The sequence below is a fragment of the Cajanus cajan genome, chromosome 2, assembly GCF_000230855.2.
Source record: "Cajanus cajan strain Asha chromosome 2, NIPB_CcT2T_4, whole genome shotgun sequence".
NCBI classification, from domain to species: Eukaryota; Viridiplantae; Streptophyta; class Magnoliopsida; order Fabales; family Fabaceae; genus Cajanus; species Cajanus cajan.
In genome coordinates this window covers 9074679-9091862 of record NC_138518.1, presented here as the reverse complement: position 1 = coordinate 9091862, position 17184 = coordinate 9074679, and the positions used below count along the sequence as shown (strand labels likewise).

Sequence of the window (17184 nt, the reverse complement as noted above, 5' to 3'; positions counted from 1 at the left end):
AAAACTCAGCCAATGCTCCCGAGTTTGGAGCCTAACTTTGAGATAGTTGTTTAACCAAAGTGGGTTGAATATCACCCAGATGTCCAACATGACTTACGTGTCCTTGACGCAGCATATAGATATGGGTCTCACACTTCGCAAAAAGTTTAGATGCCTAAGCTTAAAAAAGCTTCTTCGGATAAGCCAAGGACTAGATCACGAAGAGCCAAGTCTTCCAAACTATCTTGATGTGTTAACAAGTTTGTTTGATTTTGGGTATTTGACTAGATTTCATACTTTGATGTTGTACATTGGCTTTGGCCTATGATCCATTTGTTTTTCCTTTATTTTTTACTTTACATTTTTTAGTGGGTTTTGGTTCGATCCCCCCACTTGTACCTTTACATTCCTTTATATTTTAGTCCATTCTAATATGCTGCATATGAATGGTGTGGGTTGAGGTGCTAACCTAGTTAGGATCTCTTGCCCACATAGTGATGCGTTAGCATATCTATCTTTTTCAAAAAAAAAATATATAAAAATATGTTAATTGTGACACCCTCTACCCCAACATACATATACAATCATTTTTAAAAAATGTTTTAATTAAAATCTTTCATAAATAAAACCAAATTCTCAAATATCTTACATAGAGGATTCACATTCATAAACTCATAAACAATATCTTCAACACAGAAATTACAAAGAAATAAAATTGAGTTTTCAAATAGTTCAATAGAAATAACATCCTAAACTAAGCCTAGCTATGCCCCGATGTCACATATCCTATCAGAGCATCCCAACTGAAGCCTAAACCTCATCACCAACATCCTCATGATGATGATCACCTGTAACACAATTTAAACACAGACAAATAACAACAAGGGAGTAAGAAACATCTCACTCAGGTTCAGGTGTAGAAATAAAGGTTAGATAGCACACACACACAACAAACATATTACAAGTCATAAATACCAACATCATATAAATAATACACATATATAATCAGTATCACATGTATACTCATTTATCATGCAATGATATCATGGACTCGACTCATAAATGCATGTGGCACCAGTCACGTGTCTCATCACATATCTCATCATTTCATCATTGGTGACCCAAGGTACACCTTGTTAGCCTGTTACATCACCAGTGACCCTAAGGTATACCTTGTTAGCTTGTTACATCACTAGTGACCCTAAGGTACACCTTGTTAGCTTGTTACATCACCAATGATCCTAAGGTACACCTTGTTAGCTTGTTACATCACCAGTGCCCCTAAGGTACACCTTGTTAGCTTGTCACATCACCAGTGCCCCTAAGGTACACCTTGTTAGCCTGTTACATCACTAGTGCCCCTAAGGTAACCTTGTTAGCTCATAAATGCAAATGATGAATGTCATTCAAAACCCTATGTATTCTCATATCACATTATAATGTCTCATCCTCATGTCTCGTCATCATGTCTCGACACCATGTCATATCATCATATCACATCATCATAGCACATCATCATAGCACATCATCATAGCACATCATCGTAGCACATCATCATAGCATATTCACAATTTTCACAGTAGCATATTTCATTCACATCATGTCTCATCATCATGTGTTCATATTTCACATAGTCATTCTTATAATTATTCCTCTTAGGGTTTCGCACAGGAACCCACAGAGCACTCTACTTTATATCAAAACTTATCTAATTTTGAAATTGAATACATATTTACACTCTACATCATAATAGGAACGCAATAGAACATTAGAAAGCAAAACAGAAAACATTCATATTTTTCATGTTTTCTCATAGGGTTTCCCGTAGGAACCCATAGAGCATTCTAGTTCATATCAAAACATCTTTATTTTCAAAGTTAATCACATACTCATACATCACATCCAACAAGGAACACAAGAACAATCAGAAGGAAAATTAGAAAACATTCATATTTTGCCCGTTTTCTCATAGGGTTTCCCGTACGAACCCACAGAGCACTCTAATTCATATAAAAGCATATTGATTTTTAAAATTAACCACATACTCATGCATCACATCCAACAAAGAACACAACAAAGTAATCAGAAGGCAAAACAGAAATATTCATACTTGGATGAGCAGAAGATGAATGGTCTTGGTGTGATCTAAGATCGTTCCTGAGTACTCTTCCTTATAGCTCTTTGTTTCTCCTCTGTTTTTTCCTAACCCTTCAGAACGCAAATGAGACAGATAGGGTTAATGCTATCTGACTCCTTTCTTAAAATTAATCCATTGGGCTGGGTCAACCCAACCCATTTTCCTTCTCTTCTAACCCACTTCTCTTTTTCCTCAAAATAATTAAATAAAATAAATACATGTATATTATAAAATATTTTTCCTCTATAATAATAATATATTTCTGACTCAAAATATAATAATATAATTTCAATAACAAAATATCATATAAAATCAACCTTCTCTTAAAACATATAAATATTTATTCAAAAATGCTAATAAAAATACTTATTTAATATGTACAAAATAATTGTTCAGAACAATAATTATTTAAAACACACAAAATAATATTCCTCTATAATTATTAAAATAATTATGACCAAATATCATATAATAATAATAATAAACTTTTTAAAAATTAGGGTGTTACATTAATCATACTGATTCTTATGTGAAGGTTTGATATAATCAATTTTTTTATTATTTATTAAAATTGCATTCAATTTTTATACATATAGCTTATATTTATTGTATAATAATTGCATTTGATTTTTTTTAAAAATTTTACATTCAAATATGGAAAAAAAAAGATATATATATATATATATATATATATATATATATATTAGGATTAATTTATTGAAATATGTCACCAAACTGACCTCTCTTGTAAAAATTAATTTATTTTAAAATATAAAAGGTTGTGATCTTGTAAATTAAGTGTACTAGTCGGCCCAAAGGAAGATTAGTATTTTGCATAATTGCATGTGCACTTATGGTGATGGTAAAAAATACATTTATATAGGTGGCGACTAGACGATTCATGTTGAAGCAATTGAAAATTTAGATTATTGTTAAAGACGGGTTTTTATTTGGATCTTGATGAAACTTTTATTATACCGTCCTTTAGACAAATCTTAAGTACGATTGCTTCATCGATATGATTGCTTCATTTAATGAATCTATACAATTAAGTACATGAGGCATAAAGAGAAAATTAACCAATGAGAATTCAGCCGCATTATGGCACAGACGATTAGGCCATATCTCTAAATGGAGAATAGAAAGACTTGTGTCAGATGAAATTCTAAACCCTTTAGACTTTATAGATTTTGATATTTGTATCAATTGTATAAAGGAGAAACAAATCAACAAAAGGAGATTTGAAGCCAATAGGACTTTGGATGCCTTAGAACTTATACATTAAGATGTTTGTGGACCATTTTCTACGGTAACATGGGATAGTCAACAATATTTTATAATTTTCATAGGCGATTTTTCAAGATATGGCTACATTTACCTCATTAGTGTAAAAACAAAGTCACTAGATATGTTCAAAAATTATAAGGCTAAAGTTGAGAACCAACTCAACAAAAAGAATTAAAAGCGTCAGGTCTGACTATGGTGGTGAATATTATGGTAGATATGACGATTCAGGTGAACAACATTCAGGTGAACAACGTTCAGGACCATTTGCTAACTTCCTAGAGGAATGTGGTATTGTCCCACAATACACTATGTTGGGTTTGGCTGCTATGAATGGTGTTGTTGAAAGACAAAATAAAATGCTTAAAGATATGGTAAGGAGTATGATTAGTCATTCTACTTTACAAAAGTCACTCTAGGGAGAAGCTCTTAAAATTGCAGCATATATCCTTAATAGGGTTCCAACAAAAGCAACTGGAAAACCCCTTGTGAACTTTGGACAAGAAAAAATCCTAGTTTAAAACACTTGCATGTTTGGGGTTGTCCAGCTAAAGTAAGGCCTTATAGGCTAAATGAAAAGAAATTGGACTCAAGAATTACAAGTTGTTATTTTGTTGGATACTCTAAAAGATATAGTGGTATAAGTTTTATGGTTCTACAACTAAGTCAATTTTTGAATTAAGAAATGCTTGATTCTTTGAGGATGTTGATTTTGCAAGGGGAGATAGAGTTAAAGACTTTGTCTTTGAAGAGGAATATATTGATATTCCACAGGTGTTATTGGTATTGTTTAGGATCCTTTTCCTGACTTTGTTCAACACACAACAAATCAAGACAATGTCGAACCTCTTGTGCAAGAAATTGTTCTAGAAAAACAAACTCTTCCTCCTCAAGAACTTATGCCATTAAGGAAATCCAATAGAGAAAGGAAAAGTGCAATACCATATGACTATATTGTGTTTCTCCAAGAACATGAGGTTGGAAATGGATTGATGAAAGATGATCCAATTAACTTTCATCAAGTCAAGGAAAGTTCTAATTCTCAAAAGTGGATTGATGCCATGAATGAAGAGATTAAGCTCATGAAGGACAATGATGTTTGGGATCTTGTTCCATTGCCAGAAGGTGTGAAACTCATTGGTTGCAAATGGATATTTAAGACCAATAGGGATCAAAAGGTGATGTGGAGAGGTTCAAGGCTTATCTTGTGCAAAGGGATTTACATAGAAAAAAGGCATCGACTATAAAGAGACTTTCTCCAATTTCTTCTAAAGACTCTTTTAGGACTATAATGACATTAATGGCACATTTCTATCTTAAGTTACATCAGATGGATGTAAAGACAATGTTTCTCAATGGTAACATTGATGAGACAATTTATATGATGCAACCCAAAAACTTTATTTCCAAAGATTCAAATAATTTAGTTTGTAAAATTAAGAAATTCATCTATGGGCTCAAGCAAGCATCTCGACAATGGTATTTCGAGTTTCATCATGTGATCACTTTGTGTAGTTTTGAAGTGGATTTAGTTGATGATTGCATATACCACAAGTTTTGTGGGAGCAATTATATTTTTTCTCATTTTGTATGTTGATGATATTTTGCTTACCAACAACGATATATATTTATTGCATGAAACCAAGAGATTTCTAGCTAAGAACTTTGAGATGAAAGATCTTGGTAATGCATCTTTTGTATTGGGCATACAGATACGCTAAAATCGTTCTTGAGGTACTTTTGGGTTGTCTCAAAAAGGTTATATCGAAAAGGTTCTTAAAAGATATGACATGGAAGATTGCAAACAAGATAATACCCCTATGGCTAAGGAGACAAGTTTAGTGTCGCTTAGTGCCCTAAGATTGACTTTGAAGAAGGGGAGATGCAAAAGATTCCTTATGCATCAACAATAGGAAGTCTAATGTATGCTCAGTTTATACACATCCAAATATTGTGTATGTTATAAGGATGTTAGGCAAATATTTGAGTAATCCTGGATTAGATCATTGAAAAGCAGTTAAATGAGTCATACATTACTTATAGAGACCAAAAGATTCTATGCTCGTATATTGGAGGTTGGATCAGCTTGAGATCATTGGGCATACTGAATCAGATTTTGCTAGATTCCAAGATAGTATGAAGTCTACATCAGGCTATATATACATGCTAGCTGTAGGTGTTATTTCATGGAAAAGTGCTAAAAATCTATTATAGCCTCTTCTACTATGGAAGTCAAATTCATAGTGTGTTATGAGGCATCTAATCATGGAATATGGCTGGAGAATTTTGTCATAGGACTGTATATAGTAGATGGTATAAAAAGACCACTTAAGTTATTTTGTGTCTAAAGAACATATTGACACAAACTCCATGGCTGTAGATCCGCTTATTAAAGGATTACCACCCAAAATGTTTCATGAGAACATTATTCATATGAGTGTTATGTCTTTAAAGTGATGTTCAGTTTTAGTGGGAGTTTATAATTTTTTTAATGCTTCTATAACATAGACATATTTTTCAATATATGTATGGTTCAAGTAATATTTCCTGTAAAAATAAAGTTTTGACATATTGAAACTTTGATTTTGTTATGGTTTGATCTCACTAAGGTTTAAGGAGGACCTATTGGAATTAAGCATGTTAAGATCACATTACATGAAAATTCCATACTACACATGCATATCATGATTCATGTTATTCATTTGTATCAAACATATGTGACCATTGATGGGTTTAGTTACGACAAATGTAGCAAAGATTGCTTTGATCCAATGTTGGCATGATTGATGGACCGAATTGGTAAAATATGAATTTGTTAATTATATATTTATAAGGTTACACATATAGTCCAAGTGGAAGATTGTTGGATCCTTAAACCAATATTGGCCTTTGATAGGGGAAATAACAACAGAATAATCAAGAGTATCAAAGTACGCAACGGAAATAATTCCCCCAACTTGCAAAAAACCAACGAGGAGCAACAAACAAATAAATGGTAGAAAATAATCACAAAGAGACACAAATATTTTTAACGTGGGAAAACCCTCTCAATGTGAGAAGTAAAAACCCACGGGCACAAGCCAGTCAATCAAGCTCCACTATGATCAAATTAGGGTACAAGAGAGTCTAATCAAATGCATAAACAAATGCTTACAACCAACCGATATATTAAAGCAACGAGGCTTTCCAACTGAAGAATAAAGAAGAAGAAACCTCAAATTAGAGCAACTGTACGAAATTGATTTCTCTAACCACAGACCTCCAATCCACGATCCCAACGGTCAAAACGAAGATCACCGTGTTAAGAACTTACTGTAAAATTTCCAGCCCGATCCAACAGTAAACGAAGTGGGGATCACAATTTTGCTGAAACTGCTCTGTGTGTGGAAACCAAATTTTTGCTCTCTTTCTCTCTTCTTTCTCTCCCTGACGGCTGTGTAATTTTCTCTCTCTCTTGTTCGTCCCAAGAGACCCCTCTCCACTTGGTTTTTAAGTGAGACAAAATTGGGCTTCTCAATTTTGGGTCTTTTCTCCACATAGGAAGGGAGCCCAATACCCAACAGCCTTATATGTGAATAATTATTTATTAAGGATAAGTAAGGTTATGCCAAATTAAGTAATCTAATAATATATAAATTATTTGGGCAATTATATATCTAAAAGGATATGAGACCTTTAATGTGTGATAACTAAAGAGTAATTCTATTTTGTGATGAATAAAAAAATAGAAATACCAAAAGACCTTATGATTGTCTATAAATAGGTTAAGTCCCCAAATCATATGTTAGGTCCCTAAATCACAGGTTAGGTCCTTAGATCACATAATGTTCTTTTCTTTTCTGACATCCCATTATCAAAGAGATAAGAGATAACTCAAGGGTTCTCTCAAGAGAGTATCTGTTCATTTAGAAGGCCAAACTGCACAACTCTCTTATCATCATAAGTTCAGGTACGTTTCTGCTAATTATTTCTAATAATTAACATAATAGATTTTGTATTTTATAAGATAATAATTTTCATAAAAAACATAAGTTTGATTTTGACATTGATATTTTATGATATTTGATCATGATTTTAATTCTCAAAATTTAGATCTTTAATTGTAACCTTTTAATTTTATAAAATTTACAATTTAATTCGACCATTATTATTTATCAATTGACTATTAAAATTATAACATTAATTAGTATATGATATTAAATAAATAATATAATAATTAATATTTAATAATATTTAAAATTAAATGTTACTTATGATCTTCATTTTTAATTCGTTTTTGTAACAAATAGTGTAATATCAACCACTAAACGAAAATTTCTATTAAAGTAAGGGTAAAAAGAAAGTTACAAGTTGAAACACGAGTTTTAAGTAAACCAGATAAATTCATTTACCAAAGATATTTATTTTATTTAAAAAAGTTTATAAGTTAGTAAAATAAATTATAAACAAAGTAAAATGATTTACGAAATAGATTCATAACATGAAATTAAATTTTACAAATTTAGAGATAGTATTACTATCATTATACTGAAAAGGATAATCTTAAAATTTAATTTTTTAGGATTCAAAATTAATTTTACCTAATATTACTAAAATATTACTTTTTTATAAATCAAATAAAAACTAGCTTATTTAATTTGTCATTTCATTTCATTTACATTCTTAACAATGAATTCACGTGACTTTTGCTGCATTAAGTCATTACATTTTATTTCTCATTTTGTAACAGCCCATTTTTCGTGGGCCAAAGGCCCAATTCGTGGCCCAGAATGGGCCGTTTCAATTTTGAAACGGGCCGTTCTGGAATAGTGAGTATGGCCAAAATTGAAGAAGCAGAACGGGCCGTTCTGATGGGAGAACGGGCCGTTCTGGTTTGGAGAACGGGCCGTTCTGGAAGCAGAACGGGCCGTTCTATTGGGTTTGAGAACGGGCCGTTCTAGTTTGGGAACGGGCCGTTCCAGTTGAAAAATTTACGTAGGTTTGAAGGGCCCAGAACGGGCCGTTCCGATTTTGGAACGGGCCGTAGTGGTAGGTGGGCGAAAAATCCTATAAATAAGCCTCAAATCCTCTCATTTCTACACACCTCTCATTCTCACTCTCTCTTCTCTTCTGTTCTCTCTTTTGTTCCTCTTCTTCTCTCTGAAGACCAAGAGGAACTCAAAGGATGAGGTTCTACTCCAGTTTTAGTTCAGATCCTTGTTTAAGGAAAAAGAGGAGGAGGTTCTGCCCGAGTTCCTATTTATCCAGGTACGGGGGAAAAGGGAATTATTTATATGTGGAGTTGCATGAGGGAATTGGGTAGAAGAAGAGCCCTTAGGATTATGAGTAATTTTACAATTATTTCTGTTTGAAGAATTATTGGCATTATTTGATTATGTATATATTTAGGACAATAAATATATAATTTGTTTGTAAAAATGATGCTCTAGGAGAGAGAACGAAATTATAGAAAAGTGCCTGTAGGGTAGGTTTTGGAAAAATTGGATTATTCCTGTTTGAGGAATTAATTATATCATTAGATTCGGTATGTGTTGAGGATTATAAATATGCTAATAATTTGTAAAAATGATGCTCTAGGAGAGAGAACGAAATTATAGAAAAGTGCCTGTAGGTTAGGTTTTGGAAAAATTGGATTATTTCTGTTTGAGGAATTAATTATACCATTAGATTCGGTACGTGTTGGGATTATAAATATGCGAATAATTTGTAAGAATGATGATCTGTGAGAGAGAACGAAATTTTAGAAAAGTGCCTGTGAACTAGGTTTTGGAACAATTAGGGGTTTTACTGTGCTGAAATTATATTAAATTGATAATTCCAATGTTTATTATATTAGTTTATGAATGTTATTCTTATATTGTTTTATAAGAATTGATGATCGAGATGTGAATTGCTTGAGGATGTGTAAACCCTTATTTTGTTAGACTTATCTGTTGAGTATGTGATATGGAATTGTGTATGTGATATGGAATCGTGATATGAGATGAGATATTGTATGGACATGATTAAAAATGTGATTGCGATGTGTTTCCTCACACTAATGACTAGGGATGGCACGGCCCCTGGGTAAGTGGTGCTACAGGGAGGACGTGACCCTAGCATGGTGTGGGATGAGTAAGACAGTTAACACACACCACTTATGTCGATTATGGCAGCCCTGGCACAGAGTTAATTGCAAGAGACTATGTGGATTGTAATGTGATTGTGGTTCCTCACACTAAAGGATCGAGGATGATACGAACCCTGGTAGTGGATGCTTCAGGGACGAGCGTACTCCTGGATGATCAGGGATGATACGAACCCTGGGTAGTTGATGATTCAGGGACGAGCGTACTCCTGGATGATCAGGGATGATACGAACCCTGGGTAGTTGATGATTCAGGGACGAGCGTACTCCTGGATGATCAGGGATGATACGAACCCTAGGTAGGTGATGCTTCAGGGACGAGCGTACTCCTTAATGACTAGGGATGGCACAGCCCCTGGGTAAGTGATGCTACAGGGAGGGCGTGACCCTGGTTTGGTGTGGGAGGCAATTAACCCGTATCACTTGTGTCAGATGTGGCGAGGTCTTGGCATAGTGTTAAATGTAAAATTGGTGTGAATTATGGATGTGGAAATGATATTGTTAATTGTAAGATTGACATGAATTATGAATATGGAAATGATGTTGTAAATTGTATAATTGGTGTGGATTATGATGGATTGAGATATGTATGTGAAATGAGATATGTTAAATGTGAATTGAGATGTGAAGATGATGAATGATTGATATATATATATATATATATATATATATATATATATATATATATATATATATTATTAAATAATGAATTATGAGATTATATTGTGATGTGTTTGTATGTACTTTGCATATAGATATTTTCTTTTCTCACCGTATAAATTGTGGATATTTTAGGTGAAGAAGATCCGGCTACGAGTGGCATCTAGAATACCGACAGTTAAATTATGGGAATGCTCTGATAGTGTGACATCGGGGCAGAGGATTTCTAGGACAGAATATTTATATGGATTTGGTATTGTAATAAATGATTTTAAAATTGTAAACTCTTAAATTTTACCTTTCAAGTTTTATTTTTCAGTCATTCTCTTATATTGAAGAAAGAACATATTTGAAGTTTTATGTGAACCCTTTTACGAACCCTTTGAAAGTTTATTCTTATTAATTAAATTATATTATATATGTGTTGGGGTAGTAAAAGTGTCACACATTTATATTTTGTCGACACAAATACTGTTACTTAAGAATAGTTTATCTCAATTTAACTTTGAAATGAATTTCAAATTTTCACATCCTATATTAAATTAAGGACATTTCCTTTAAGTTTTATTTTTCATACATCATGTCAAATTAATAAATCTAAAGATGGGGCATTTAATTCATTATTTAATTATTTTTTTGTATTTTTAATTTAAAAATCATGTTTTAAATTTATTTATATCTTATAAAATAGAATATGCATTATTGATAATAAAAATATTTACTATTAAACTTTAAATCAAAATTTTATTACTAAAGGAGTTTCGTTCAATAATGTGGATGAATTATTGTAATCTCCATGATATAGTTTGATTTTTATAGATAAAAAAATACATAATTTTATTATTTTCAAATGATAATGATACTATTAATATTGGTTGACACAAGTGATAGTGTGTTTATGTTTCTTAACCAAGTTACTTATAGTTCCAAGCTTAGATTTGTATATGAAATAAATTATGTTAGGAGAGAAATATTCACCTTATGTGTATTTAAGGTTCATGATGAAAATTAATCACTATTATCTCTATCTTTATAAATAAGACTATTTTCACTTTTTTGAATGTCCCTTTCTAATTGTGAGATACATTAATTATATCTTTTATGAAATATCTTTATTTAATTAACAATTCTTTTAAGTAAAAGATAATAAATGCTTAAAATTAATTGAATGAAAACTCTCTCGTATTAGAATTGAAGAAGATAAATAGTTACGTAAATTTTTCTTTCTTTCAAACATTAATTAGTTAGGTAAGAAATGATTAATAGAAAGAGAAAACATTAGTTTAAGATATGTTGAGGATAATTTTAAAAAAGTTGTTTAAATTATTTACAAATTTAATATTTTTAACTAAATTATAACTAATTTTCTTAAAGAATATAATTTAGTTTAAAATAACCTTATAATGAAGGACGAAAATAGTATTTTTAGTCATAAAAACTAAAACACAAAAATATTAAAGATAAAGGATTTAATTATAATTATTTTAATTTAAAGATTTCATAAAGAATTTTTAAAAAACTTAAAGATGAAATAATGTATTATTAAACTAAGAATAATTAATGATACTTGTTTTTATTTTTAAGTTTTATTTAATCATAAAAGAAACTCATGTAACACGTATAGAAAGATTTGGTAATTATGACAGATTCGAAGTTCAAAGAATATGCCATTCAAGATTTATTATTCGAATCCATTTTTTTGTTATGATTGTTGATTTTCTTTTCTGCAGGAAGACGACGAATTCCAAATAATATGCGCCGCTTTTAAAATGGATGGATATGAATGATAGTTGCATCATTAAAAGATAGAACTCAAACGAATATATAACAAGCTTTTGATTGAATTAATTTTGTTTTTGACATATACAGGAAAATTTTATATGCAAGTTAATTTGAAATAAATAAAAAAAAAAATCATCTTTTCATTTCTGTTCTGGACATACACATACAGACAAATTTATATTTTATGTTCTTCTCTCATAATATAATTATGTATTAAATTAATTACACCAGCAACGACAATGGTTGATAAACCATAATCTTATATTGCAAAACCAACGCGCAAGTATATAAATGTGTCTAACCACCAGCCTAGAGGAGAATGTCGTATATTTTATGTCCCCCATATTAATAAAGGGGATTCCGAAATAGTACTTCTACCAAATGTGCTCTTCTTTATATGTAGCACTGCGTTCGCCGATAACTACGAAAAAGTTGGAAACCTTTCACAACTCTCGTTAGTCAAGTACAACCATTATTTTGAACTTTCGTTTCCAACAATAAATGCAACGTATTATTACATAACCACTTCCCCTTTCGGCTGCAGTGGCATACTCGTGTGTTTAAAGTTAAAACTGGCCTCTGTACATGAGAATTGAGACACCCACATGTTCCCTTAAACTTTCCCCGGACAAGACAGAATTCCCATCAATGTATTTTTAAGATAAACTGGATCCCTTTTGGTGATTTTCTTTCCTTTTTCTCCTGTTATTCACTTCTTTTTTAGGCACCCCACTAATTCAGATTAATCATTGCACAAATGAGTTCACTACTGTGCTTGCTTTTGGTTATTATTCTTCCATTGTGCTATTGTGTTGATGCTGCTTGCTCTAATGGAAACTGCAAGGTTTGTATACCTTACCTACCACCTCTGCTTTCAATCATGCCTTTAACTTTTCCGTTTTTAAGACTCATATTTTTTCGAATCTTTTATCAGCTTGATGATGAATGCTCGTCTAATGGTGATTGTGGAGCCGGACTTTATTGTTTCTCTTGCCCACTTGGGTTTTCAGGCTCTAGGTGTGTGAGATCTTCCATCACAGATCAATTCAAGCTCATAGTAAGATACCCATTTCTCTTTATTATTTGCCTATTTTCACAAGAATTTGTCACAACTCACGCATAAATGACAACCCACCCAATTCCTAAATGTTAAACTTTTAACATGCCATCAAGTGACAAAATTTGGAGTAGTTGAACAACACTTAGGTTGGTTCTAGTTCTGGTGGGTGTAGGCCAGAAACTATTGGAAAAACTTTGGTACATTATAATATTTGAAGTTGGTATGATTCTCCAAACAAAATTAGAATTCTACTTTGATAAGCATAATATATGATTGCATTATATGTCAACATAAATTACCAAAGTAAAATTCAAATTCTAATTGCTGAACAACATTAAAAATACTTGATACAATAAGTTTTTTCTGAAAATATTTCCATCATTTACATGATCTGAGCGTTACTGCCTCTTTGGGGAAAATTATGAAAAACTTTTGAAGTTTTGGATACCAAAAGAGAAAAATAAGTTATAGTGTAATGTATTCATACTCTTTGAGAGAGGAAAAAGGGGGGAAAAAAGGAAACTTAGGGGTATTCCATCTTAATCTGTTGTTAATTGGTTGTGTTTTTTGCTGGTTAGAATAACTCTCTACCATTCAACAAATTAAATATGCATTTTTGACAACGCACAATGCTTTTGCCATTGATGGAGAACCATCTCACACAGGAGTGCCTCGAGCAACCATCACTAACCAAGAAGACAGTCTAATCCAGCAGCTAAAAGTATGTCATTCATTATTACTAAGCTTAGTTTCTGCTTATTTTTCTGATGTTCTGTATCTTACAAGCATGTTTAAGGTCACTATTTTCTTCCATCAATGTTTCATTTGTAGAATGGAGTTCGAGGAATAATGTTAGATACATACGATTTTGATGGAGAAGTGTGGTTATGCCATTCATTTCGAGGCCACTGCTATGACTTCACAGCTTTTGTATGTAAAATCTTCCCAGTTCTGTTTCTTTTCGGCCTATGCTTTCCTAACTTGTTTCTTTGCAAGCACACTAGTGACCAACTAGTTCCTCTACACAAAATCCCTAACTTTGTAATCAACAAGTAGGAACCAGCTATAGATACACTGAAGGAAATTGCAGCTTTTCTGTCAGCCAACCCAACAGAAATTGTGACACTCATATTGGAAGATTATGTTAAAACACCAAAAGGATTGGCAAAAGTCTTCACAGACGCGGGCTTGATGAAGTTTTGGTTTCCTGTGAGTAGAATGCCCAAAAAAGGAGGAGATTGGCCTCTAGTAAGTGATATGGTTGCTAAAAATCAAAGATTGCTGGTGTTCACTTCAGTCAGGTCTAAGGAACAAAGTGAAGGCGTTGCATACCAGTGGAATTACATGGTTGAAAATCAGTGTAAAGAAAACACCAACCATTAAAGCCCTTCTATTTTTTATTGTGTAATAGTCTAATACACAAGGGTTAAATTAAAGGGTTTGTTTCAATAAACTTACCTAGAAGCACTTTAGGAGAAAAAAAATAGGAAGAAAAATCGAAATAAGTTTTTTCATAAATTAAATCTAGCTTATATGTAAGTTAAAAAATGAGATTTTGAAAAAACTAATAAGAGAAAGATTATTCATAAACTAATTTTAGTTTATGGAGAAGCTTGTTTCGTTTTTAATTCATATTTTTTTCTTCTAAAAGTGTTTCGAGATTTACCCAAATAGACCCTAAATGAGAGATACACCAGTAAAGGTAGAGTGTGAGTTATGGTATACATTATACTTCCTTCCTTTGTTAATTTTCAATTTGGTGATCTTGAATTTTGCAGATGGGGATAGAGGAATGGAAGCAGTGAAACTGTCCACATAGATCAGAATCTTCTCCTCTTGATGACAAGAGCAAGTCCTAAGTGTTGGTAAACTATTTTCGCTCTGTTCCACTTAAGGCAATAACATGTGTAGATAATTCTGGAGGTCTCATTGGCATGCTACAAACTTGTCACAATGTTGCTGGCAATAGGTGGGCTAATTATGTTGCTGTTGACTATTACAAGGTAGGACTTGTACACATTTTTTCCTTTTTTCCTTCTAACTTTTGTTGCCAAAGCTTAAAACACTGGGCTCAATACATCCTAATTTGGGGATCATTGTGCAGAGGAATGAAGGAAGAGGGTCATTTCAAGCCGTGGATACTCTCAATGGGGAGCTCATGTGCGGTTGTAATGATGTCCATGCATGTGTGGTAATGAAATTTTGACTCTTGCTTTATACACCACAAACACAAAATTAGTATATAACTGCCCAATAATTTAATTTTGATTGTGCCACTTTCAGGCTGGATCTACTTCACAAGCTTGCTCAGCAAAGAAAGCATAGCAACAAGCTTATGGAAATGTTTAGTCCTTTTAACTGTAATGGCTTTCCTTTATCCCACGTTTCCTGGTTCCGATATAATCACATATTATATGCTGCCACAGTGTTACAAGAATGTGTTTGGTTCACAACTACAAATGCGTTGGTTATAGTTACTGGAATAGGCTTAAACGTGTAAGAAAAAATTGTAGGAAACTATCACTGTTTCAATGTAAAGATACTTCTTTTTGGGAGATTGGAAAATGTCGACACAAACAAGAAAAGCACCGCTTACCAAAGTCTGATAATTGATAGATAACAAAATCATAATATAAGAAACTATGTAATAATAAATAATAATAATAATAATAATAATAATAATAATAATAATAATAATAATAATAATAATAATAATAATAATAATAATAATAATAATAATGTCATTACGAGGAAAAATTATTGAACCATGCTTTGCTAGTAAAAAATAATAAGCAAAGTTGTTGGCTATAAAAATGTTCCATAAACGAAATCGTAAGGCTGATGACAAACATTTTGATTTTATTTGAATTAATTAATGTTGTTAGTGTTTGACACAAGAATAATATTGAATTTTTTTTTAAAATCAAAAGAGTAAATTCAACTTTGAAAAATAGTAAGATCAAATTAAATTTAAAAAATAAATAAAATAATAATATAAATTATATTTAAGATTTATTATGATAAATAATTTATATTATAATATAAAATTATTTTTATATATTGATAACTAGTATTAATTTTAGCATGTGTAATATATAAGCATATTTATTATATATAATTAAAATTTATAATAAATTCTATATATAAATAAATATCATGTTCAAATGTATAAATTATATTTAAAATTTGTATAATAAATATTTTTAAACACATAAATTATATTTTAGATTTATGATAAATAAGTTATATTATAGCATAATTTATTTATTGATTGATAATTTATTTTATATATTAATAATAATTCATAAAAATATGATAAATAAAAACTGAATTATATAAGAAGTTAATTTTTTTTTTGTTTGATATATTGATGAATAGAAATAAACAAAGAAAGCTATATGAAATTTAAACCATCATGCAAAATGAAATTTGGAGGACTTCTCTATTTAACAAATGTCAAACTAAATTTGACTCTCCATTCGATTAACCCTTGAGTAGCAACATTATTCTCTTTAAGAATACTTTCACGATACACTTGTCAATCATGAGTCAATAACTCTCTAATATTGATAATAAGTGCATGCTTATGTCGTGAACAATCGTATTGTGAGTAATCATGAATGGTAGAGATGACAATTATAGAATCTGACTCATAAAGAAGAAATTTAAATCCCTCCTCCCAACATAAATGCAATCGTGCATCCAAAGCAAGAACTTATGTACATAAGGGATTTCCTCCTTCCAATGAGTTTGCAAATCCCCCTTTCCATCTACCAACAACAACCCTTACCACTTCACCATCCTCATCACTCAAGAATTATTTAGCCAACTTCCATCAACATTCAACTTGACAAAGGGATAATATGGTGGGCTCCATTTGCCACAATTTACCTTCAAACCTAATGCATGACAAAATAAGAAAATATCATCTACAAATAACAAATGAGACAAAGGTGGGTCTCCTCGTGATATTTAAATAGCTTCCCAAGGCCCTTCTCTATTTAGCTCATGGATGGGAAGAGCAAGTCTCTCCATGTAGAGCATGAAAGGATACGAGGAGAGAGGATCCCCTTACTTAAGACCCCAAGAAGGTTGAAAGGGTTGCAACATGCCTCCATTCCAAAGCATTGACAATGCAAAATTCTCAACTCTTTA

General features: G+C 31.7%; 1 pseudogene across 1 annotated transcript; it reads left to right on the top strand.

Annotated features, from left to right (window-relative positions):
• Nucleotides 1-12400: 12400 nt before the first annotated feature.
• On the top strand, nt 12401-15594 carry LOC145954137 (PI-PLC X domain-containing protein At5g67130-like; annotated as a pseudogene). The gene is made up of 8 exons (XR_014431301.1): nt 12401-12813; nt 12904-13026; nt 13608-13750; nt 13861-13959; nt 14086-14389; nt 14808-15032; nt 15134-15220; nt 15313-15594. The product of XR_014431301.1 is annotated as a PI-PLC X domain-containing protein At5g67130-like (transcript).
• The last annotated feature ends 1590 nt before the right edge of the window (nt 15595-17184 follow it).